The following is a 25,142-nucleotide window of genomic DNA, read 5'->3' as shown; positions in this document are numbered from 1 at the left end:
TATTTGGTATCGCCGCGTTCGTATCGACCGGGTATATAAAAATATCACATGACCTAACCCCTCAGATGAACACCGTAAAAAAATAAAAATAAAAATGGTGCTAAATGAACCATTTTTTGTCACCTTACATCACAAAAAGTGTAATAGCAAGTGATCAAAAAGTCACACGCAACCCAAAATATTGCCAATAAAACCGTCATCTCATCCCACAAAAATCATACTCTACCCAAGGTAATCGCCCAAAAACTGAAAAAATTATGGCTCTCAGACTATGGAAAAAACTAAAACATGATTTTTGCTTCAAAAATGAAATCATTGTGTAAAACTAATACATATTAGGTATCGCCGCGTCCGTATCGACCGGCTATATAAAAATATTACATGATCTAACCTGTCAGATGAATGTTGTAAATAACAAAAAATAAAAACTGTGCCAAAACAGCTATTTCTTGTTATCTTGCCTCCCAAAAAGTGTAATATAGAGCAACCAAAAATCATATGTACCCTAAACTAGTACCAACAATACTGCCACCCTATCCCGTAGTTTCTAAAATAGGGCCACTTTTTTGGAGTTTCTACTCTAGGGGTGCATCAAGGGGGCTTCAAATGGGACAAGGTGTTAAAAAAAAACAGTCCAGCAAAATCTGCCTTCCAAAAACCGTTTGGCATTCCTTTCCTTCTGCGCCCTGCCGTGTGCCGGTACAGATGTTTACGACCACATATGGGGTGTTTCTGTAAACTACAGAATCAGGGCCATAAATATTACGTTTTGTTTGGCTGTTAACCCTTGATTTGTTACTGGGAAAAATGGATTCAAATGGAAAATTTGCCCAAAAATTGAAATTCGGAAATTTCATCTCCATTTGCCAATAACTCTTGTGGAACACCTAAAGGGTTAACAACGTTTGTAAAATTTGTTTTGAATACCTTGAGGGGTGTAGTTTCTTAGAGGGGGTCACTTTTATGGAGTTTCTACTTTAGGGTTGCATCAGGGGGGCTTTAAATGGGACATGGTGTTAAAAAAACCAATCCAGCAAAATCTGCCTTCCAAAAACCGTATGGCACTCCTTTCCTTCTGCGCCCTGCCGTGTGTCCGTACATTAGTTTACGACCACATATGGGGTGTTTCTGTAAACTACAGAATCAGGGCCATAAATATTGAGTTTTGTTTGGCTGTTAACCCTTGCTTTGTAATAGTAAAAATATATTAAAATGGAAAATCTGCCAAAAAAGTGAAATTTTGAAATTGTATCTCTATTTTCCATTAATTCTTGTGGAACACCTAAAGGGTTAACAAAGTTTGTAAAATAGGTTTTTAATACCTTGAGGGGTGTAGTTTATAGAATGGGGTAATTTTTGGGTGGTTTCTATTATGTAAGCCTCGCAAAGTGACTTCAGACCTGAACTGGTCCCTAAAAATTGGGTTTTTGAAAATTTCTGAAAAATTTCAAGATTTGCTTCTAAACTTCTAAGCCTTGTAACATCCCCAAAAAATAAAATATCATTCCTAAAATGATCCAAACATGAAGTAGACATATGGGGAATGTAAATTAATAACTATTTTTGGAGGTATTACTATGTATTATAGAAGTAGAGAAATTTAAACTTGGAAATGTGCAATTTTTTACAAATTTTTGGTAAATTTGGTATTTTTTTTATAAATAAAAATGATTTTTTTCACTTCATTTTACCAGTGTCATGAAGTACAGTATGTGACGAAAAAACAATCTCAGAATGGCCTGGATAAGTCAAAGTGTTTTTAAGTTATCAGCACTTAAAGTGACACTGGTCAGATTTGCAAAAAATGGCCAAGTCCTTAAGGTGAAATAGGGCTGAGTCCTTAAGGGGTTAAAGTCATTTCCCTATTCACTTTTGTTTGCAGAGCACTTGCCATGCTCTTAACCACATTTTTCTGGCATTTTCAGCCCTCTAGCCCTTTCCATTACATTTTTAGAGCCATTTTAGTGCTCAAAAGTTGACTTCAATGGGGTTCGGGGTCAAGTTCGGGTCCCGAACTCGAACTTTTTTGTGAAGTTCGGCCGAACTCGTCGAACCCGAACATCCAGGTGTCCGCTCAACTCTAGTAGTGACAGCCGAATTGTCACAATTCGGCAGAGCGATGACTACTGGCTCTACACCATATTAGACCCTCGCTACCGGTGTAAAATGAGGTCCTTTGTTGCACCCGCTGAGAGGGAGGATAAACTGAACTACTATTGAGAAATCTTATGTAGTCAGTTTGCCTCTGCCTATGTGCACCATGGCCCATCCTCACAAAGGTTGAAGAAAGCTGCTCCTCAGCGACTCTAGACTTAAGTTGCTGCTGATGAAGCTGGAACTGCTCCTACCCCCACCCTGCCACAGCAGCCATGGCAGAGGAATGTAAGAGCAGAGGCCCCTCCCCCGGTCAGACCTGCAAGAGGACAGTAATAACATTCACAACTAGAAACATAATTTGAGTAAAAAATTGGCTGACCTCGAGGGGGCGGAGCCTGCGCCTGTGCTGTGAGGACATGCTTTGCTGAGCTCCGTACATTGCCTTGCTAAGGGACCCGCATACGTCAGCTGGCAACCTTCAAAATTGTAAAGATCGGGGGGCAGAAGACCACTGATCCTGCCACGGTGCCCAAATCCCATAATCCCGGAGCAGGGATGGCGAAATACCTGAAAAAGCAAGCCAGCACGTCCGCGGTCAGAGAATCCAAGATGGCGCAGGCGGATGAACGTACTCCCGCCGAGGCAGAGGAAGGCGTCTCTGATGATGAAAGTGACGGAGGTGAGTCGGTGAACTCGCACCACTTACCAGTCTCCAGACGCTTCATTACGCAGTCCCTCGCCGAAGCTTTATCCCCTCTTAAACAGGAGATTTCGGTCCAAACGCATGAGATCCAGCATATAGGCCACAGAGTGGAATCGCTGGAAGCCGCGCAGTCGTCTGCCCTGGAGCATAGCTCTGCTGTATCGCAATCACTCTCCTCCTGCAAGCACCACATTAACACCCTCTATGCCGCAATGGAGGATCAAGAAAACCGCAGCCAGCGGAATAACCTCAGATTCAGAGGTGTACCTGAGGCGGTGCATAATGAGGAGCTAATGTCTACCATCAAGAGGATTGCTATGTCCCTCCTGGGCAACGAGGACCCTGCCACCATGATCATAGAAAGGGCGCACAGAGCCCTCAGCCAAAAGCCAAAAGATTCTGAACCACCCAGAGACATTATCTGCTGATTCCTGAATTTCCTAGATAAAGAAAGAATCCTGGCAGCGGCCAGGGCCTCTAATGCCATCACATTTGGAGACTCCACGATCTCAATTTATCATGACCTTGCTCCCGTCACCTTACAAAAAATATGAGCTCTCAGACCTCTTACTGAGCTCCTCCGCAACAACCGCATCCCATACAGATGGACATTTCCTTTTGGTCTTGCCTTGACATTCTCCGGAAAATACATCAAGGTCTCCTCCTACTCAGACCTTCAAACAGCCTTTTCTACAATGGACATTTCTCCACTGGACATTGCTAATTGGGAAACCATGTCCGACATCACATCTCTACCTGATCTTCCTAAAGTGACCACTTGGGAGAAGTCACCTGCGCCTAAGCTACAGCGGAACAGACGGAGGAGTGGTATCCTGACTCCCAGGAGGATTACTTGATCTACCTCGTCCATATCCTTGACCTTCACAGCCAAGGACACTTAGAAGCTCTCAGAAAATATCTTCTCTGTCCTATTACCTCCTCATTCCATCTTTCCTTTCCTTCTTCGATTCCTCCCTCCCCTGAGGGATCTTTCTCTATTGCAATCTCTTTCCTCAACTCCATGTCTCCCTTGAAGTAATTGTCTTCTATCTCCTTTGGTCCCGACTAACAGCAAGAGCTATTCTTTGGGTTTACCCACACTTCCCCCTCTCACGATTAAGCCTTTAGGCTTCACACTGTTACTACTGGCTGATCTAAACTTACAATGTGAAAGGGCTTAGATCTCCATCCAAAAGATCCCAAATTTTCTCCCTCCTGGGGAAGGAAAAGTGCTCTGTGCTCTTTCTGCAGGAAACCCATTATAAACACGGCAAATACCCAGACCTCTCCTTCTCTAGATTTCCAAATTGGTATCACTGCGGTGCGGACGGTGCCGCCTCAAGGGGAGTGAGCATTGGCTTCAGAAAGGATGTTCCTTTCTCATACGCCACTCACACTCAAGATCCCGAGGGGAGATACATTATCTTAAAGGGTCACATTTGCCAGAAGACGTATACTTTTGTAAACATATATGCTCCTAACTCTGACCAAATATCCTGGTTGTTGTCTGTCCTATCCCTATTAGAAAACATCCAGGAGGGTACTCTTGTCTTGGCAGGAGATCTTAATGTTGCGTTGCAACCCCTTACTGACACATCCTCTAAAAGGTCCTCCTCTGCCAGATTGCTGAAAAAACTGAACACTAAGTTATATGATTTAGGTCTCATAGACATTTGAAGGTGCCTTAACCCAGATTGTACTGACTATTCTTTTTATTCCATTCCTGGACAATCCTACAGCAGGATTGATTATATTTTTGTCTCTAAGGACCAGGTACATCTCTGCACAGACACGAGGATTGGAAGTATCACCATCTCCGACCATTCGCCTGTATTTTGTACCCTTCGCTCTCCAACCAACACGGGTAGGTCACCTCTTTGGAGGCTTAACGAGTCCATACTGAGCAGTGAGGCTAATAGGACACATTTCTCGTCACTTTTGGATGAATATTTTTCCACTAACAACACACCAGAGATATCCCCCCAAATCCTCTGGGACGCCCACAAAGTATTTATCAGGGGACACTTTATCAGTAAATGTTCCTTCATGAAGAAGCAAACTGATAAACGCCTCTATTCTCTTCTAGATCAGATTCATGCGCTAGAATCCCTTCATAAACAGTCCCTGGCGGTACACCACTTAGCTGACCTCAACATCCTTAGGGCAGAACTCAAAAACCTTTTAAATGAAAAGTCAGCAAATTATTACCTATCATCACAAGAAAAATTACTTCGCCCACGGCAATAAGGCATCCAAATTCATGAGGAGTCGCATCAAGCGTAGGTTACAGGCAAGGCACGTAACATCTATCAAGCCTTCCCATGGCCCACCACTCTTTTCCTCAAAAGCCATAGCTGAACAGTTCAAGCTTTTCTATGAATCCCTTTACAATCTATCTCCACCGGGAGATGGCCAATCTCCCTTAGGCAAAGATTATGAGATACACAGCTTCCTAGACTTCTTAGACCTCCCGACCTTAACCCCTACCCAAAAAGACGCCCTGTCAAAACCATTTACGCTCCTAGAGCTGACCACAGCATTAAGATCTTCCCCAAAAGGTAAAAGCCCTGGACCCGTTGGTCTCACCACTTCTTACTACATGGCATTCCAAAATTCGCTGCTCCCCCACTATCTTCCTGTCTGTAACCTTGCCCTACAAAACATATCAATGTCTTCTGAAATGACTAATGCCCTAATCATGATAATCCCAAAAGAAGGGAAGGACCCATCTTCTTGTGCAAACTACCGTCCCATATGACTTTTGAACATTGATCTGAAACTACTAGCGAAAATGTTGGCTACCAGACACCAATCCCTTCTCCCAACTTTGATCCACCCAGATCAAGTGGGCTTCGTAGGAGGCTGTGAAGGAAAAGACAATACCACCAAAGTTCTTGACGCCTTATATTATGCCTCTCATAAGAAGAAGCCACTTGTACTTCTCGGCACTGATGCTGAGAAGGCATTCGACCGCATAGACTGCTCCTTCATCAAATACACCCTACAGAAATTCCACCTCCCCGACCCCTTTATCCATGCCATTTTTGCAATGTACAATAACTCCTCTGCCGCAGTATCAACAACCTCATTTCACCCCACTTTTCCATAAAAAATGGTTCCCGTCAGGGATGCTCTCTCTCCCCCCTTATATTTGTTCTTGTGATGGAAACCTTAATGCAGGCCCTCAGGCAAGAAAAAGGAATCATGTGTCTGAGAATAGGAATATCAGAGTTCAAATTAGCTGCTTTTGCTGATGACCTTCTGATACTTACCACCAATCCCTCCACATCCATGCCCTTAATAACGACACTCCTGACGAAATTCGGCTCCTTATCCAATTTCAAAGTCAACCCACATAAATCACAAATTCTGCACACTGGCCTTTCTCCCACTACACTCTCAGCTCTCAAAGCCAACTCCCCCTTCAATTGGTCCTCCCCCCATCTAAATTACTTAGGTATTAAATTAACCTCTCACCTTCCCGAACTATTTCGCCTCAATTACATATCCCTTCTAGCGGCCATCACTGCTCAGTTGGACTCACTGGACCACCCATACCATACCTGTCCTGGTTCGGGAGAAAGAATTTGGTCATGTGTTTGGTGATTCCGAGACTCACTTACCTAATGCAAGTTCTTCCAATAGCAATTCCCAGGTCATACTTCTGTTCCTTAAACAACCATATTCGGAAATTTATCTGGCAGGGAAGGAGGCCTAGGATGTCCTTTTTAACCCTAGCTAAGCCTAAACAACTGGGCGGGATAGGCCTCCCAGATCCTGAAATGTACATGAAAGCCATACACTTGTGTAGAGTTGTGGATTGGCTTAGGCCCTCCCAGCAAAAATAATGGCTGGCCTTGGAAAATATATACTTTCCCTCCACCCTTAGGGCCCTGTTGTTGGCGGACAGACCACTTCCCGCCCGAGCTTCTATACCTAATCCTCTGGTTCGTGCAACTATTAAGGTGTGGGAGTGGTTCTCCGCTAACTATCGGGCCCTAACATTACCTTCTCCTCTCCTATAAGTTAGAGATATAATCTCTCTCTCACCACAAGAGCTGAGAGATTCCTCTCCCATTGAGATCAGATCCTCTACCAGAACAATACTAGATTTGCTTGACAAGGATGGATGCATTCTTTCTGACCTACTACTTAAAGAGACTCTGAACATCCCTCCCTCGGGTACTCTACTCTTTAATTCTCTTAGAAAGGATCTCCTCTATTGGACAAAATCACTGAATACTCAGAATGTCCCAGATTGGTTTAAAAACCTGCTGACAACCTCCAAATACCCCTCCAAACTTATCTCCACTATGTACAAAAAACTAGGCCTCCCTATCACAAATGCCAAACCAGCTTTCATTGGTCTATGGGAGGGAGACTTGGAGAGACAGTTCTCCCAGAAGGAGATTACCAAACTTTGTACTATCTCCCATAAACTCTCCTGTTGTGTGCGAGTTCAGGAGAATGGGTATAAGGTATTGTCTAGGTGGTACAAAACCTCAGATAAAATCTCTCTTTACTACCCCAACGTCTCTGATCGCTGATAGAGATGCAAGACCATGAAGGGCACCTTTTTCCACATTTGGTGGGAGTGCCTTAAAATAGCTGAGTGGTGGAAAGCCATTTTCCGACTTAGCAACACTGTCTGTAAGTCTGCATTCCCATGTACTCCTGAAATTGCACTTCTGTCATTTTGGCATTCGGGGAAGGGACGCGCATACACTGCCCCTTTTTCTCTCTTGATCTCAGCTGCTCGCCTGCTGATCCCTACCCATCTCTCGAAGCTCCAAGTGTTGACCAGTGGCTCAATAAGGTGGATCAGCTGTACCGCCTGGAAGAACTTTCCCACTGGGGACTGAATACTAGAGCCACCTTTCTTTCCATTTGGTCTCTATGGAAAGAATATAGGCACTTCGCTTAACACCTCTTACATGGTATAACTACATCTATGTAATCATGACTGATTATCCCTCCTTTTTTCTGTTCTTTTGAAATTTTCACCTGTGCAATTAATCTATAAATCATTGGTTTTTACATGACCGACTATTGTTAAACATGCACCTACTTTTATACCTTGTGGTATTCCAATGTCATTCTCACTTGATTTGTTGTACAAAAACAATAAAAAATTGTCAATTAAAAAAAAAAAAAGGGCTGACCTCATTAATTCTCCGTGGAGATTTAACTTTTTGTTTTTTACCCATTTTATGCAGAGTTAAAGAAATAGCTTAACACAGCTTACTTGGTTGTTTCCATTGCTTAAGCCACCTCTGGCCGCCACATACAACAGATAGTTCAAACTCAGGCTTGAATATGTATATTCAATTTAATAACCAATGTTTTAAAATGATCCTGCACTGCAGGGTGGCTACTGGGTTCTAGCAATTCATTATTAGTAGATGCCTTGGAACATCTCATGGAGCATTTCCTATAAGTCCAGAAAGATGCTTGCAGTTGAGAAAGGTATTTAAAAATAAGGATTGATTTCACACTTTAGATTATGCTATCTAGTTAAGATGTTGTCATTGTAATTCATTCTAAATACAACAATTTTAAATCCTGTATATGAATTTTCACTGCAATAAAGGTGTAAAATTAGCTAATTCTACAGTCAAACAATTTAAAAGTTTGGACTATTTTTAACCAAATAATTGAATTATAGTCAATGGCAATTGTTGTCATTCATATGACACAGTCTGCTAAGCGTGTTAATGAGTAAAATCAAACAGCTGCTTACAAACAACAGATGTGCTAGTAATAATCGAATAAACAGTCAAAGAAAGAGTTTCCACATGAGATTCAAAAAAATGATACTGCAAAGAATATTCAAAATGTTACTTAAATGGTCTGCTATCCAGGGACATAAGTTATTAAGCAAACTTTTATAATATATTTCAGCTACGTAATTATTAGAGATGAGTAGAGTTGAGAGGACACCTGGATGTTCGGGTTCGACAGGTTCGGCCGAACTTCACAAAAAAGTTTGAGTTCGGGACCCGATCTTGACCCGAACTTTACCCAGAACCCAAACCCCAGGGCTAGAGATCTGCAAATGGAATCAAAATGTGGTTAAGAGCAAGGCAAGTGCTCTGCAAAAAAATGTGGATAGGGAAATGACTTTAAATAAAATGAAATACGTAAAAATAAAAAATAATAATCTTGATCTAGGAGGATGAGGTCCACATGGAGTAGGAGGTTGAGGAGGCGGTGGATGTGGCGGTGTATGTGGAAGCGGCGATGGAGGAGGAGGAGATAGCCTGCACTGCTTTTTGGTTTTAAATTTATTTATATTTTTTAAATTAGGGTACACCCCAAAACATTGGGAAATATAACTTGTGATAACCCCCTCCAGTCGTGCTAAACACACGTTCAGACAATACACTGGCTGCAGGGCAGGCCAGCACCTCCAAGGGGTAAAGGGCAAGCTCAGGCCATGTGCCCAATTTGGAGACCTAGAAATTGAAGGGGGCTGACCCCTGTTAGTCAGTTTGTGTAGGCGTGTGTACACTTACGACCCCACCATGTCGCACGTCCCCTTGATGTTTACGATCCAATTTGATATCTGCTCTATCATTTTTCGATGTTCTTTTATGCGCCTACCATGGTGATCACGGGTGGTGCGGAATCAGGGTTCAGGGCCGGAGAGGGAGCCTTAAAAAAGGATACCACATGCAAGGGAGGTGAATGGATGAAATTAAATGTAATCAAGCGGAAATGTGGGACAAAGAATTAAAGCATAAGCTTCCAAGTTAAGGAGGGGGCGCGTGGCAATTACCCACTCCCGACTCGGGGAGGTAGTGGCGATAAATACCAATACAGGACTCTTAAGATGCCCTGTTATTGGAATGATTATTAAAAAATTTCTCGGGAATGTCACTGTGGTATTTTTGATTTTTAAACGTTACCCAGGGGAGGCCCTGTGGCCGCTTTGTTGACTCTAGCTAACTTCTGCCTGATCGCACGTCCCTGTGACGTCCACCATCCATTTGGATATCTTCTCTATCAACTTTCGATGCCCACCATGTTGATCACGGTTATCGGCGAATCAGGGTTCCACGCCGGAGAGGGAGCGTGAGAAAGAGAGACCACATCCAAGGGATGATTAATTTTTTAAAATTTTAAATTATAGAGCGGAAATATGGGACAAAGTATTAAAGCGTAAAAGTGGGACAACTTTTTTATTTTTAAGCATTGAATGAAAGGATGTGGCGCGCATCAATTAATGAAGAATTTTTAAAATTTTATTCCCTGTCAACTATGCAGAGCAGGGGTTTCTATCCGGCAAAATTTGAAAAATGTCACCTGACAATGTAATAGACGATTTTTTTAAATTTATGTTCCTGTCACCTATGTAGAGGTGCCCCAGTGACATCCACCATCTATTTGGATATATTCTCTATCAACTTTCGATGTTTTTTTCTGAGCCTACCATGTTGATCATGGTTATCGGCGAATCAGGGTTCCACGCCGGAGATGGAGCGTGAGAAAGAGAGACCACATTCAAGGGAAGATTAATTTTTTCAAATTTAAAATTATAGAGGGGAAATATGGGACAAAGTATTAAAGAGTAAATGTGGGACAACTTTTTAAAGTTTAAAGGGCTTCTGTCACCCCCCATTGTGCAATTTTCATTAGCCGACATTAGCTATTTGCTAATGTCAGCTGAGTGCAATTATACATGTTCTACCTTTGTCTGTGGCTTATTTCTTGTAAAAATCATACTTTTATCATATGCAAATTTCTTCACTACCAGCAAGTTGGGCGTGTATTTGCTGGTAGCCGCCGCATCTGCCGCTTCTAGACATGCCCCATCTCCTCTTGATAGACAGGGCCAGCAAGCGCTCTCCTCCTCCCATTGGCCCCGACTGCTGCTGAATACCCGCGCCTGCGCCGTAACGTTCCTCGATCGGCGCAGGCGTACTGAGTGAAGGACGTGCGCTTGCCAGCGCCTTCCTCAGTACGCCTCTGCTAAATTTGGCACACTACACCCGGAAGAGAAGACTGGCAATTATCACTGATGCCGGCAGTCTTCTCTTCCGGGTGTAGTGTGACGTAATCAGCGCAGGCGCACTGAGGAAGGAGCTGGCAAGCGCGCATCCTTCACTCAATACGCCTGCGCAGATCGAAGAACGTTGCGGCGCAGGTATTCAGCAGCAGACGAGGCCAACGGGAGGAGGAGAGCGCTTGCTGGCCCTGTCTATCAAGAGGAGATGGGGCGTGTCTAGAGGCGGCAGATGCAGCGGCTACCAGCAAGTACACGCCCAACTTGCTGGTAGTGAAGAAATTTGCATATGATAAAAGTATGATTTTTACTAGAAATAAGCCACAGACAAAGGTAGGACATGTATGATTGCACTCAGCTGACATTAGTAAATAGCTAATGTCGGGTAATGAAAATTGCACAATGGGGGATGACAGAAGCCCTTTAAGCATTGAATGAAAGGATGTGGCGTGCATTAATTAATGAAGAGTTTCTTACATTTTATTCCCTGTCAACTATGCAGAGTAGGGGTTTCTATCCGGCTAAATTTGAAAAATGTCACCTGACAATGTAACAGACGATTTTTTAAAATTTATGTTCCTGTCACCTATGTAGAGTTGCCCCAGTAACATCCAGCATTCATTTTGATATCTTCTCTATCAACTTTCAATGTTCTTTTCTTAGCCTACCATGTTGATCACGGTTATCGGCGAATCAGGGTTCCATGCCAGAGAGGGAGCATGAGAAAGGGAGACCTCATCCAAGGGAGGTCAATGGCTGCAATGGGATGAAGCGGAAATGTCGGAGAAGCTATTGAGGCGCAAATGTGTGACAAATTACTGAAGCGCAAATGTGGGAAAAGTTATTGAGGCGCAAATGTGTGACAAATTGCTGAAGAGCAAATGTGGGAAAAGTTATTGAAGCGCAAATGTGGGACAACTTGTTAAAGTTTAAGCATTGAATGAAAGGAGGTGGCGCGCATCAATTAAAGAAGAATTTCAGAAATTTTATTCCCTGTCACCTATGCAAAGCAGAAGTATATTCACGTCCAAAATTGTAAAATGTCAACCCAAGAATGTAACAGATAAATTACAGAAATTTATTAACCTGTCTACTTGGTAGAGCTGGGGTCTATGACAGAAAAAAATTGTTTATTGTCAGCCGGAAATGTAATAGAAAAATTATTGAAATTTATTAAGCTGTCAACTAGGTAGAGGAGAGGTATATTACACTCAAAAATTTGTGAATTTCACCCGAAAATGTAACAGACAATTATTATATTTTTTTTTTACCTGTCTACTCAGTATAGCATTGTTACATCACACCCAAAAAATTTGGAATTTCACCCGAAAATGTAACTGCCAATTTTTGTAATTTTTTTTTTTTACCTGTCTACTAGGTATAGCAGTTGTACATCACACCCAAAATTTTTTGAATTTCAACCGAAAATGTAACTGACAATTTTTTTAATTTTTTTGACCGGTCTACTAGGTATAGCAGTGGTACATCACACCCAAAAATTGTTGAATTTCAACAGAAAACTTAACTGACAATTTTTTTTTTTTTTTTTTACCTGTCTAATAGGTATAGCAGTGGTACATCACACCGAAAAATTGGTGAATTTCACCAGAAAATGTAACGTAACTGACAATTTTTTTTTTTTTACCTCTCTAGTAGGTATAGCAGTGGTAGATCACACCGAAAAATTGGTGGATCTCACCCGAAAATATAACAGACCAATTTTTTTTTTTAACCTGTCTACTAGGTACAATTGGTGAATTTCACCAGAAAATTTAACTGACAAAGTAATGAAATGACATAAAAAAAAAACCGTACAAATAAAAAATAAAAAATTTGATTTATGATGTAGAGTTCCATATGGAGTAGGAGTTTGAGGAGGCGGTGGACGTAGCAGTGCACATGGAAGCAGCCGTGGAGGAGGACACGGTAGCTAACACTGTTTTTTTGTTTAATTATTATTATTTTTTCAATTAGGGTACACTCCAAAAGAGTGTGAAATATCCAAAATACAAGAATGAGCAATTGCGCTGCAGTATAACAATGGCTGGTTAAGGCAGGTATACATGTCTATTCTGCACAAGGTACAGACAAGTCCTGTGGGATCCATGCCTAGTTCATTTTAATGAACCTGAGCTTGTCCACATTGGCTGTGGACAGGCGGCTGGCTGCGCTTGTCTGTGATAACGCTCCGTGCCGTGCTAATCACACGTTTAGATAGTACACTGGCTGCAGGGCAGGCCAGCACCTCCAAGGCGTAAAGGGAAAGCTCAGGCCATGTGCCCAATATGGAGACCCAGAAGTTGAAGGGGGCAGACCCGTCATTAAGTACGTGTTGGCGTGTGCACACATACTGCTCCAACATGTTGCTGAAATGCTGCCTCCTGCTAAGACCTTCCATATCAGCTGGTGGTGCTGGTTGTTGTGGCGTGCTGACAAAGCTTTTACACATTTCGGCCATGCTAACCGTTAGTGATGAGTGGCAGGGGTCATAATCGAATTCGCGATATTTCGCGAATATTTTGTAGAATATTCGTCGAATATTCGCAAATTCGAAAATTCACGATTTTTTTTTTACTCGAAAAATCAGAAAAGGTAATGATTGTGTAATATGCGAATTTTCGGAATTCTCATTTTCGGATTCAAATTTTTTATTGAGAATTTTTCAACTTACAACTATTAGACAAGGAAAATTATAGCACTATATTAGCTAAATTGCTCTATATTCAATTTTTTCAGAATATTCTCTATATTGCTATAACTTCGTTTTTTGTAATATTCTAAAACAAGAATATATAGCAATATAGCGAATATTAAAAAAAAACGAATATAGAGCAAAATTCGCAAACACTACTACTCCTAAAGTCAAGTATATTGCAGCCTTCTTATTGGCCCACAAGCTAGAAGCAGTGAGGGATCATGTGTACTGATAAAAAAAAAAAAAATAATAATAATAATTTTTTAAAAATAAATTAGAATATTCGAAATTACGAATATATATAACTATATTCGAAATCTTAGCGAATTTTCGAAGTACCTATATTCGCGATAAAAATTCGAAATTCGAATATTCGTGATCAACACTACTAACCGTGCCTTCTGAGGTGCTGGCGGTGCCCCAGCTGCGTTGGTGGCCTCTTCCTCTGCCTTCGCCTTGTGCTTCCACTGTGCCTTCGCTGTCAGGTGGGAATGCCACCAGCAGCGCGTCTACCAGCGTGCGCTTGTACTCGCGCATCTTACGATCACGCTCCACTGACGGAATTAAGGATGGTACGTTGTCCTTGTAACGGGATCCAGCAGCGTGGCCACACAGTAATCAGCACAAGTTAGAATGTGGGCAACTTGGCGGTCGTTGCGGAGACACTGCAGCATGTAATCGCTCATGTGTGCCAGGCTGCTTAGAGGCAACATAAAGCTGTCCTCTGTGGGAGGTGTATCGTCTGTGTCCTCTGTATCCCCCCAGCCACGCACCAGTGATGGCCATGAGGTGGTCTTGGTGCCACCCTGCTGTGAACATGGTTTCTCCTCCTCCATCTCCTCCTCCTCATCCTCCACCTCGTCATCCTCCAGAACTGTGCCCTGGCTGGACAATTGTGTACCTGGTGTTCCACCCTCGGAGCCACTTGTGAATGACTGCCTGGAAACCCTACAAAATGATCCCTCTTCCTCCTCCTCCTCCTGTGCCACATCCTCTTCCATCATCGCAAGCAGAGTTTTTTCAAGGAGGCATAGAAGTGGGATAGTTACGCTGAGAACTGCGTTATCGACACTGGCCATGTTGGTGGAGTATTCAAAACAGCGCAACAAGGAACACAGGTCTCGCATGGAGGCCCAGTCATTGGTGATGAAGTGGTGCTGTTCCGCCGAGCATCTCACCCGTGCGTGCTGCAGCTGAAACTCCACTATCGCCTACTGCTGCTCGCACAGTCTGGCCAGCATGTGCAAGATAAGTTTTAAAACTTTCTGCTGTCGTTTACTCCTGGCTGTGCTAAATTTGGTGGTGAAGGTGTTACACTGACCAGATGAGGAGCCGGTAGAGGATGAGGAAGCAGAGTAGGAGGAGGAAGCAAAAGGAGAAAAACTGAAGCGCTCTGCAATCCATGGTGGTGTAAGGACATGCGCCAAACTGCTATTCGCCTCAGGCCCAGCCGCCACTGCATTTACCCAGTGTGCTGTTAAGGAGATATGACGTCCCTGACCATGCTTACTGGTCCACGTATCCGTAGTGATGTGCACCTTGCCACAGATGGCGTTGCGCAGTGCACACCTGATTTTGTACCCTACTTGGTTGTGCAGGGAAGGGATGGCACGCCTGAAAAAGTAGTGGCGGCTGGGCACGAAGTACTGTGGGACAACCACCGCCATAAGGCTTTTAAAGCTCTCTGTCTCCACCAGACGGAATTACAGCATTTCAAAGGCCAGTAATTTTGAAATGCTGGCATTCAGGGCCAGGGATCGCGGGTGGGTAGGGGGGTACTTCCTCTTCCGCTCCAGTGTTTGGGAGATGGAGAGCTAAACGCTTCCGTGGGACATTGTGGAGATGCTTGGTGACCCAGGTGGTGGTGTTGCTGGCAGATCCTCTGTTTGCGGGATGGCAGGTGGCACTGTCACTCCAGAGGTGGATGAAAAGGCCAAGACTGCAGCAGAAGAGGAAGCAGGAGGAGCCAGAGACCTTTCTTGGTTTTTGAGGTGTCTACTGCACTGCAGCTCGTGCTTTGCACTTAGATGCCTGGTCATGCAGGTTGTGCTCAGGTTGTGAACGTTTATGCCTCACTTCAGGCTCTGATTGCACAGCATGCAAACCACTCGTGTCTTGTCGTCAGCACATTGTCTGAAGAACTGCCACGCCAGGGAACTTCTTGGCGCTGACTTTGGTGTGCTCGGTCTCTTGCTGCGGTGGGCAGTAGCAGGCGTACTGTCTAGGGGATGGCCGCTCCGATTTTGCTCCCTGCTCCCTCTTATGCTGTGCTGGTGGCTCTGTGCGACCACTGCCTCTTCCTCCGAAATACACAGGTCACTCGCATGACCTTGATTCCATGTGGGGTCGATAACCTCATCGTCCTCCACATCATCTTCCATCCAGTCTTCACCCATGCCCTCCTTGTCCGGCTGCACACTTTCGAAAGCCCCAGCACTTGGCACCTGTGTTTCGTCATCATCCGAGACGTGCAGTGATGGTCCTCCCATGTAACCATCTTGAAACATAAGTGGTTGGGCATCAGTGCACTCAATCTCTTCCACTTCTGGGGCAGGGCTAGATGGATGGCCCTGGGAAACCCTGCTAACAGAGTCATCAAAAAGCAGAAGAGACTGCTGCATGACTTGGGGCTCAGACTGCTTGGCTGATTTGCAAGGGGGTGAGGTGAAAGACTGATGGACATCGGCTGCAGGTGCCAACTCTGATCTTTTAGCAGGAGACTGAGTGGGAGACAATGTGAAGGAACTGGAGGCACTGTCAGCAACCCAATCTACTATCGGCTGTTCTTGTTCTGGCCTCACCATTCGTAGAGCCGCATTAGGCCCGACCAAATACCGCTGCAGGTTCTGTCGCATACTCGCACCTGAGGAAAGTGTTTCACTTATGTGTGTAGCTGGCACAGATCGACAACGTCCTCTCCCTGCAACAGGAGCTCCACCAGCAGCACAATGACCGGGGCCACGTCCCTTATTTGACGCTCTGCTCATATTTCTCAAATTTACGATCTTGCCCTAAATGGGTGTTTCTTTTTACTAGCAGAATAGAACAACAGTATCTAAATGGTGTATCTCATACGTACAGATGTAGACAAGGCCGCAATTTAATATTTTTGCCCAAAATGGGTGTTTTTCTAATAGCAGAATAGGACAACAGTATCTAAATGGTGTATTTCACACATACAGATGCAGACTAGGCCGCAATTTAATATTTTTGCCCAAAATGGGTGTTTTTCTAATAGCAGAAGAGAACCACAGTATCTAAATGGTGGGTCTGACATGTACAGATGCAGACCAGGCCGCAATTTAAGATTTTTGCCCAAAATTGCTGTTTTTTTTAATAGCAGAATAGAACAACAGTATCTAAAGGGTGTATCTCACAATGACATATGCAGCAAAGGCTTCAAAATTAAGTTTTTTTGCCCTAAACTGGTGTTTTTTTAATAGCAGAATAGAACAACAGTATCTTAAGGGTGTATTTCACAATGACATATGCAGCAAAGGCTGCAAAATTATGATTTTTGCCCTGAATGGTTGTTTTTTTAATAGCAGAATAGAACAACACTATCTAAATAGTGTATCTCACACGTACAGATGCAGACTAGGCCGCAATTTAAGATTTTTGCCCAAAATAGGTGTTTTTCTAATAGCAGAATAGAACAAAAATATCAAAATGGTGTATCTCACACGTACAGATGCAGACTAGTCCGCAATTAAAGATTTTTGCCCAAAATGGGTGTTTTATTAATAGCAGAATAGAACCACAGTATGTAAAGGGTGTATCTCACACATACAGATGCAGACTAGGCTGCAATTAAAGATTTTTGCCCAAAATGGGTGTTTTATTAATAGCAGAATAGAACCACAGTTTCTTTTTGTTTTGTAAATATTTTATTATTTTTCTTACCGTTCACAATACAAAATTAAAATACAATTTGACAATATAAAATCTGAGTTCATCAATAAACAGTCTGCAAGAACAGCCATTTCAATGAATTGTAAATCATTATGAACAAAAACAGTACAAAAATAGTAAGTAATCTGTTCTATTTTGGGGGTTTACCAGACTCCCCTCTAAGCACCGTGTTGCTTATACTCAGACCTCTCATTGTCTATTCTAATTATCCCCCACCTTAAATCAACCCCCACCGTCCCCCCACCCCATGATGGTTGTCTCGATTGGTACCATAAACAATCCCCCCTAAGGGATATACGTTATTTTTCATCTCTTTCTCTCCTCCCCCCGCCACCAACCCCCCCCCCCCCCCCCCGGCTGGGCGACGGCACCGCCCATCAGCAACTGATTGCACTGCTCATTGCATATTCCTCAAACCTCTCAATCTTTACCAATAGATTTTTCCACTCGATAATATTGGGCGCTCTTTTGGAGTCCCACTCTCTTGCGATAATCGCTCTTGCCACCATAATACCTCTCATCCAGACCCTTTTTTTCCTTTTTTCCCTAATTGATAATGGGATAGTGCCCAGGACAGCCACTTCCGGTTTCAGTGAGAGGGATACTAGGGACTCTACACTTAGGAAGTCAAATACCTCTCTCCAAAAGGATTGCATTTTTGAACAACCTCAAATCAAATGCATATAATCGGCAGCCTCTTCTCTACATTTCCAACAGTTGGATTTTCGTTCTTTGTAAATCTTACTTAGCAATAATGGAGTCATATATAGTCTTTGGATAATATTAAAGTAAATTATCCTAAAATTACTTTTTAAATTTTTATATATATTCCCCCATTCTAATGTGTTTAATCCTATATCCTTTACCCATTTTTCCCTCACTATTAAACTTTACTATTTTACCCAACCCCTTCCTTATTATCTTATACACTTGTGAGATAGTGATCCTAGTTGTCGTGCATTGATAACAAAAATCTATAAATTCATGTTTTGTTGTGATAAAGTATTCCCTATTTTGTGTAGCTATAAAAGCGTGTTTTAGTTGGTGATACCGAAACCGACTCATTGAGTCTAAATTTGTCCCCGGACATAACTCTTTTAGTGCTCTTATTTTCCCATTCTTTACTAACTGTGATACATAAATAATACCGTACTTTTACCAATACTTGTATTCTGCAATTAATTGAAATTCTCTCATATTATTATTGCACCACAGAGGTGAAAAATATGAAGTGTTCAAGATTCCTAATATTTTTTTAATTTTTCCCCAAACCAAATCAACCATTTGACATATTGGGCACTTTTTTCCTTTGTTTTTTTTAATAAATCCTGTCTCTAATATGCTAAATATATTATATTTTGGACCATTAAAGCCCCTTTCTAGGTATTCTTTTATATTATTTCCCCCAGATTTTAACCATTGAACTTGAGAGGCCAAATAGTATCCCTGGAAAAAGGGAACCGATAGCCTTCCATCCTCTACCGCTAACCAGAGATATTTTTGTTTTAGTTTTACCCTTTTTCTTCCCCAGATTAGGTCATTCAGCGGCTGCTCCAGGTGGTTGAAAAAAAAGTCCTCTATCCAAACTGGACAAGCTGCCAAAATATACAAAATCTGGGGAAGTAACACCATTTTTATTAACACAATTCTTTCCACTTGTCCTATCGATAACATTTGCCAAACACTTATTTTACTTTTACATCTGTTCAGCAAAGGAGAGACATTTAATTTCATGAATTCCAAGATACTGCACTCGGCTTTACACCCAGATATTCAAAGGATTCCATAGGTTTTAATACCCTGATTTCTGCAGAATTCGGTAGGGGTACCTGATCAAGCAGTAACAATACTGATTTGGCCCAGTTGATTTTATATCCCGAGATAACTTATTTATTAGTTCCATAAGATGAGACAGCTGAGATGTTGGGTTCTCCAAAAAGATTAAGATATCATCTGCATACATACTTATCTTATCGGAGGTCCCGTTCATACCAAAACCTTTGATCACTTCATCTGATCTAATTTTAGCTGCCAGCGGTTCTATAAATAGAGCAAACAGTAAGGGGGAAAGGGGGCATCCCTGTCTTGTTCCTCTATACAACTCTATTTGCTCGGACCATACTCTGTTAATATTTATTCTAGCTTTGGGATGATTATATAGGATTTGGACCCACTAAATATAGTATTGGCCCAGATTCATCCTATGCATTACTTTCCAAAGATATTCCCACTCCACCCTGTCAAACGCCTTCTCAGCGTCTAATGACAGGATGGAGCGGGTACCTCCCCTCTCCCTGACCTGCATATTCAAAAAAGCTATATGTATGGTGGATTGTACCATAATCCTGGGTATAAACCCAGTCTGATCTGGATGAAATAGCCTGTCAATAACTCCCATTAATCTATTAGAGAATATTGTTGCACAGATTTTATAGTCTGTATTTAATAGAGAGATCAGGCGGTATGCCCCTATCTCTCTTTCATCTTTACCCTTTTTCAGAATAAGTGTGATCACAGCTTCAGATAGAGATGAAGGGAGTTCCCCGGTCTGATAGGTTTTGTTTAAAACCTGTAGTAACATTGGCAATATTGTGTCTCCATACTGGCGATAGATTTCAAACGGGAGCCCGTCAGTCCCTGGGGAAGAGTTTCCCCGGATGGTCTTGACAGCCTCAGATAGTTCCTTTAAATCTATAGGCCGATTTAGTATTTTGCGATCTTCCTCTGTTAGTTTGGGGAGATTAATGTTCTCTAAGGACTTTTCAGCGTCTCCATCCTGCTGCTTATTGTTGTTTGTATATAAGGTTTTATAATACTTCACGAATTCCCGCTCAATCCCCTCCGGATGCGTAGTGACCACCCCATTTTTCAATCTGATATTTTTTATTCTATTGATATTTTTTTGGTTTTGGATCAAAGATGATAAAAGATTTCCAGGTTTCCCTGTCTGAGAGAAGTATTTGGCTCCTGTAAAAAAACAACTATGTTGTGCTTTTTCTAGTAGATAGTTGTTATACTCCAGTCTAGCTTCTTCAAACTGTAATTGTACAGCGGAGTTCAAATTATTAACTATCTCTCCCTGTAGGGACTGGACCCTTTTTTTTTAAGGCTAGTTCTTTTGCCGCATACCCTTTTTTTTTTACAGTTAATTTTGGCTATATAAACTCCACGCAAAAACGCTTTAAGAGAATCCCATACAAACTGCATAGGTGCCGACGGAGCATTCAATAGCCAAAATTCCCGGATCTCATTTGTTATATTTTCCTGCTCCTTAACCAACTGCCCCATTTTAATTGTTACCACTATTGGAGAATGGTCGGAGATCGTATGTATTTCATACTTCATTTTTGTTACCATATCAAAAAAATCAAGGTTAGCTAAAGCTAAGTCTATTCTAGACATTACTGTATTCGCCCGGCTAAAACAGGAATTTCCTTTTTTTTCTCCATACAGATATCGCCAAATGTCTGTCAATGCCATTTCCTGGCAGACCCTTCTTAGCGGTGTTAGTCTATCTCCATTTGCTTTATATACGTAGTCCTTGAAAAATCTTTCTTGCTCTAAGTTCATCACATCATTAAAGTCCCCGATTACCAAAACCGGGCACCTTGCTCTAGAGCCAATAAAGTCCGCCAAGTATGACATGACACACATAGAAAATGGCGGAAGAACATACACAAATGCCAATATGCAGATAATACCGTTTAACTGACAATGCAGAAAAACAAATCTACCTTCTCGATCTATTCTATGGACAATTGGAATATAATCCACATTTCTGTGGACATACACACTAACACCCCGGGAGTAGGCCGAGCAGCAAACATGGTAGTCATATTTTGCCCATTTCCTTTTTGCAATGCTAATATTCTCAAATGTGAGATGCGTTTCAAGGAGACATATAATCGCTGGAAGATGTCTCGCCACTACATCACACATGACCACCCGTTTCTCTTTCTCGGTCATTCCCGGTATATTCCACGTAAATATTCTATTCATGTATCTTCGTACTCAGTACTGCATCCGCCGCACCCGCCATGGCGAGGGGAAAGGGAGAGAGAGAGAGCACCACATAGTGACAACCAAGACCCCATCCACCCACCCCATACCAAACCTCTCTAAATTCACAGCGTTTTACCTGTGTTGCCCTAGAATAATCCGGATATATTTCTATTTCTCTTCCATTGTACTCTAGGGGAAGTAAAGTTCTTTTATTTTTCATAATATTATCCCTATCCCGAGTATTTATCATTTTAGCCAAGATTACTCTTAGAGGGCTCCCTACCGGTGGCAGTCTATTTGGTATCCGGTGGGCTCTCTCCACCGAAAACCCCATGGACAGCCGATCTGCTCCAAACATTTCTAATAACCATTGCTGGATAAACCTTGTGGGGTCTTCTTTTTCAGACCCATCAGGGAACCCAACCAGGCGAATATTCGCTCTGCGAGATCTGTCCTCCATTTCAGTGACTCTTTCCTGTAATGAGTTATTTTCAGTTTCCATCGCCCCCATTCTGTTCTTAATCCCATCCATCTCTCTCTTTAACTCTTTTGTAACCAACTGGAGATCTTTAACTTTCTCATGTACTTTATTCATCTCATCTTTAATTAAAGATAGATCCGTTTGGACTGTTGAAATTTTAGCGGACAGGTCTCCGAATGCTTGGTTCGATTGCTGAACCGCATTCAGGATATCTGTCAGCTTCTTATCCACTATGTCTATCCTCTCTTCTGTTAAGGCATGCTTATCACTCTTTCCCTCTTCTCTATCACTAATCTCCTCTATATTTGGTGAATCTGTTAAATCCGTTTTATTCTCCCTATTACTCTTCTGATTAGTCCTAGTCTTATATTGCGGTGACTTCAAGAATTTATCAATTTTTGAGACTGGGCTACCTCTGCTTACACCCAAGGACTTCCTACCTGGGACCTTTGCTGGCATTATATTATCAAACATGCAACATTAGCAATATTAAGAAAAGAAAGGAAAAAATAATAATAATCAGTTTCCAATCTTCTCGCCTGCTGATCGATTCCAAGATCATAAACCTTAGGATATGTCCTGTGACCTACTCCCACTCCAATCCAGTCACAAGATCAATGTGGCAGAAGTATTCCTCAGATCCCCAATTTCATCCACACCCATAAAAACACAGGGGGACAGTGCCAAGTCCACAGTCTTTATCCAGACCAAAGGAGGGGACCCTACAGAGTAGCAGTAGATTGTAACATAGGTATTTAAACACAGAAGGTTCCTCAGCCGAGGGGGTTAGCATGGCAGGTAGCAGAAATATTAGCAGGCAATTATTTTAATTTTTTCCCTGTTTTCTTCTCTCTTCTTTATTTCCTCCTCCTTCCCCGCGTCTTCTCCCCTCTCTCTCCCCTGCAAACAAAACTCAGCAACCTATCCCAGTGCACGCTGCATTTCTTACAGTGCTCTTGAATAAGGAAACTGAACTATGGCTGGTTGCTATGGGCAACAATGCCAGATTTTCTTGTAGTCCAGTGAATATTCAGCAGCAGATATCGATAAGCCAGAGGAGGTTAATGAACCAAATGTTAATAGATGTTAGTAGGGGCTCATTTTGCTTTTTTTGTTTTCTGATGGATATTCTGCCATGCATTCAAACAGTCCAATAAACATATATAACATACATGGTTAGTCAAAAAAATAAATAAATCATCAGCCAAGGGAGTTAGAAAGATAGAGGTTAGCTAATTTGGATTTTAGTTATTTTAGAAGCCAAATGCTATTTCTCTGCAATGCATTCCAGTGCGTTATTGCATATAAATCGGCCCTCATATTAATCATATGGTTCAGGCTAAAAAACCATGCCAAGTGCCGTTTATTATGTCCCAAAGTAAGCCAACCAAGATTAATGGCATGGGTGTAACAGACAACCCAGATTCATTAGCCGTAACGGAGCTAGATAAGTGTCAGCAGGTCAGCGAGTGTTAGCAGGGACTGGTTAGCAGATACTGGCTTTGGCAGTATCTAAAGGGTGTATCTCACAATGACATATGCAGCAAAGGCTGCAAAATTAAGTTTTTTTTGCCCAAAATGGGTGTTTTATTAATAGCAGAATAGAACCACAGTATCTAAAGCATGTATCTCACACGTAAAGATGCAGAGTAGGCTGCAATTGAAGATTTTTGCCCAAAATGGGTGTTTTATTAATAGCAGAATAGAACCACCGTATTTAAAGGGTGTATCTCACAATGACATATGCAGCAAAGGCTGCAAAATTAAGTTTTTTGCCCAAAATGGGTGTTTTTTTTTAATAGCAGACTAGAACCACAGTATCTAAAGTGTGTATCTCACACGTACAGTTGCAGATTAGGCTGCAATTAAAGATTTTTGCCCAAAATGGGTATTTTATTAATAGCAGAATAGAACCACAGTATCTAAAGGGTGTATCTCACAATGACATATGCAGCAAAGGCTGCAAAAGTAAGTTTTTTGCCCAAAATGGGTGTTTTTTTAATAGCAGACTAGAACAACAGTATGTAAAGGGTGTATCTCACAAGGACAGATGCAGCAAAGGCTGCAAAATTACTATTTTTGCCCAAAAAGGGTGTTTTTTTACTAACAGAATATGACAGCAGTATATAACACTTTAATTCCACACGTGCAGATGCAGCAAGGGCTGTAAAATTGTGTATTTTGCCTAAAAAGGGTGTTTTTTAAAACACAGGAAATTATAGCTATATTTCTAGCTTAAATTGCACACTGACTAATGCGGCAGAGGCTCAAGATGAAGGTTATTGCCAAAAATTGTTTTTTCAAAGCCAGAAAATTATTGAAGTATTTCAAACTTGTTTTTAACAATCACAGATGCAGCAAGGGCTGCAATATTAAATATTTTGCCCAAAAAGGGTGATTTTAAAAACCCAGAAAATTATAGCTGTATTTCTAGCTTAAATTGCACACTGACTAATGCTGCAAAGGCAACAGATATAGGATATTCCCCAAAAAATAAATATTTTTTAAACCAGATTATTATTGCAGTGTTTCAAGCTTGGATTTGAATGTCACAAAAGCACATATGCAGTGCTGGTGCACTGAGCTTGCATAAAATGGCCGCCGCCGCCCACCTAACTAACAGACGGATCAAAGTTATTTTTCTCTGTCACTGGGCTCAGGGCAGGGTAAAAATATTGTGCACTGCACCCACCCAACTAAATCTATGTAGATCGCTGAGCTCAATTGGAGTTCTGATCACAGATTCTGTCCTATTCTCTCCCTCACAGCAGCAGCAGCATCCTATCTCTACACTAAGCACAGCAGAGTGACATGCAGTGCTACTTGACTCCAGCTTATATAGAGGCTGGGTCACATGCTGCACTGGCCAATCACAGCCATGCCATTAGTAGGCATGGCTGTGATGGCTTCTAAGGGCACACAGTTAAACGCTTGTTGATTTGGCTGCTCTGCAGCCTTTCAAAAAGCGCTAAGAAATCGCCAAACACCGAATCCGAACTTTTACAGAAATGTTCGGGTTCAGGGTCCAAAAATCATAAAGTTCAGTACGAACCCAAACTTTACAGTTCGGGTTCGCTCAACCCTAATAACAAGCAATCAAAAAATGTTATGTACCCCAAGATGTTACCAACTACAAGTCATCCCCAAAAATCAGGCCTCACATATCTGTATAGAACAAAAAATATAATTTTAAGGGTCTTGGGAATCAGCGATCAAAAAACTTTTAAAAGTGTTTTTATTGTTGCAA

Source organism: Bufo bufo, chromosome 2 (assembly GCF_905171765.1).
Source record: "Bufo bufo chromosome 2, aBufBuf1.1, whole genome shotgun sequence".
Classification (NCBI taxonomy): domain Eukaryota; kingdom Metazoa; phylum Chordata; class Amphibia; order Anura; family Bufonidae; genus Bufo; species Bufo bufo.
The sequence above is the reverse complement of the archived record's forward strand: the minus strand, read 5'-3'. Positions refer to the sequence as shown.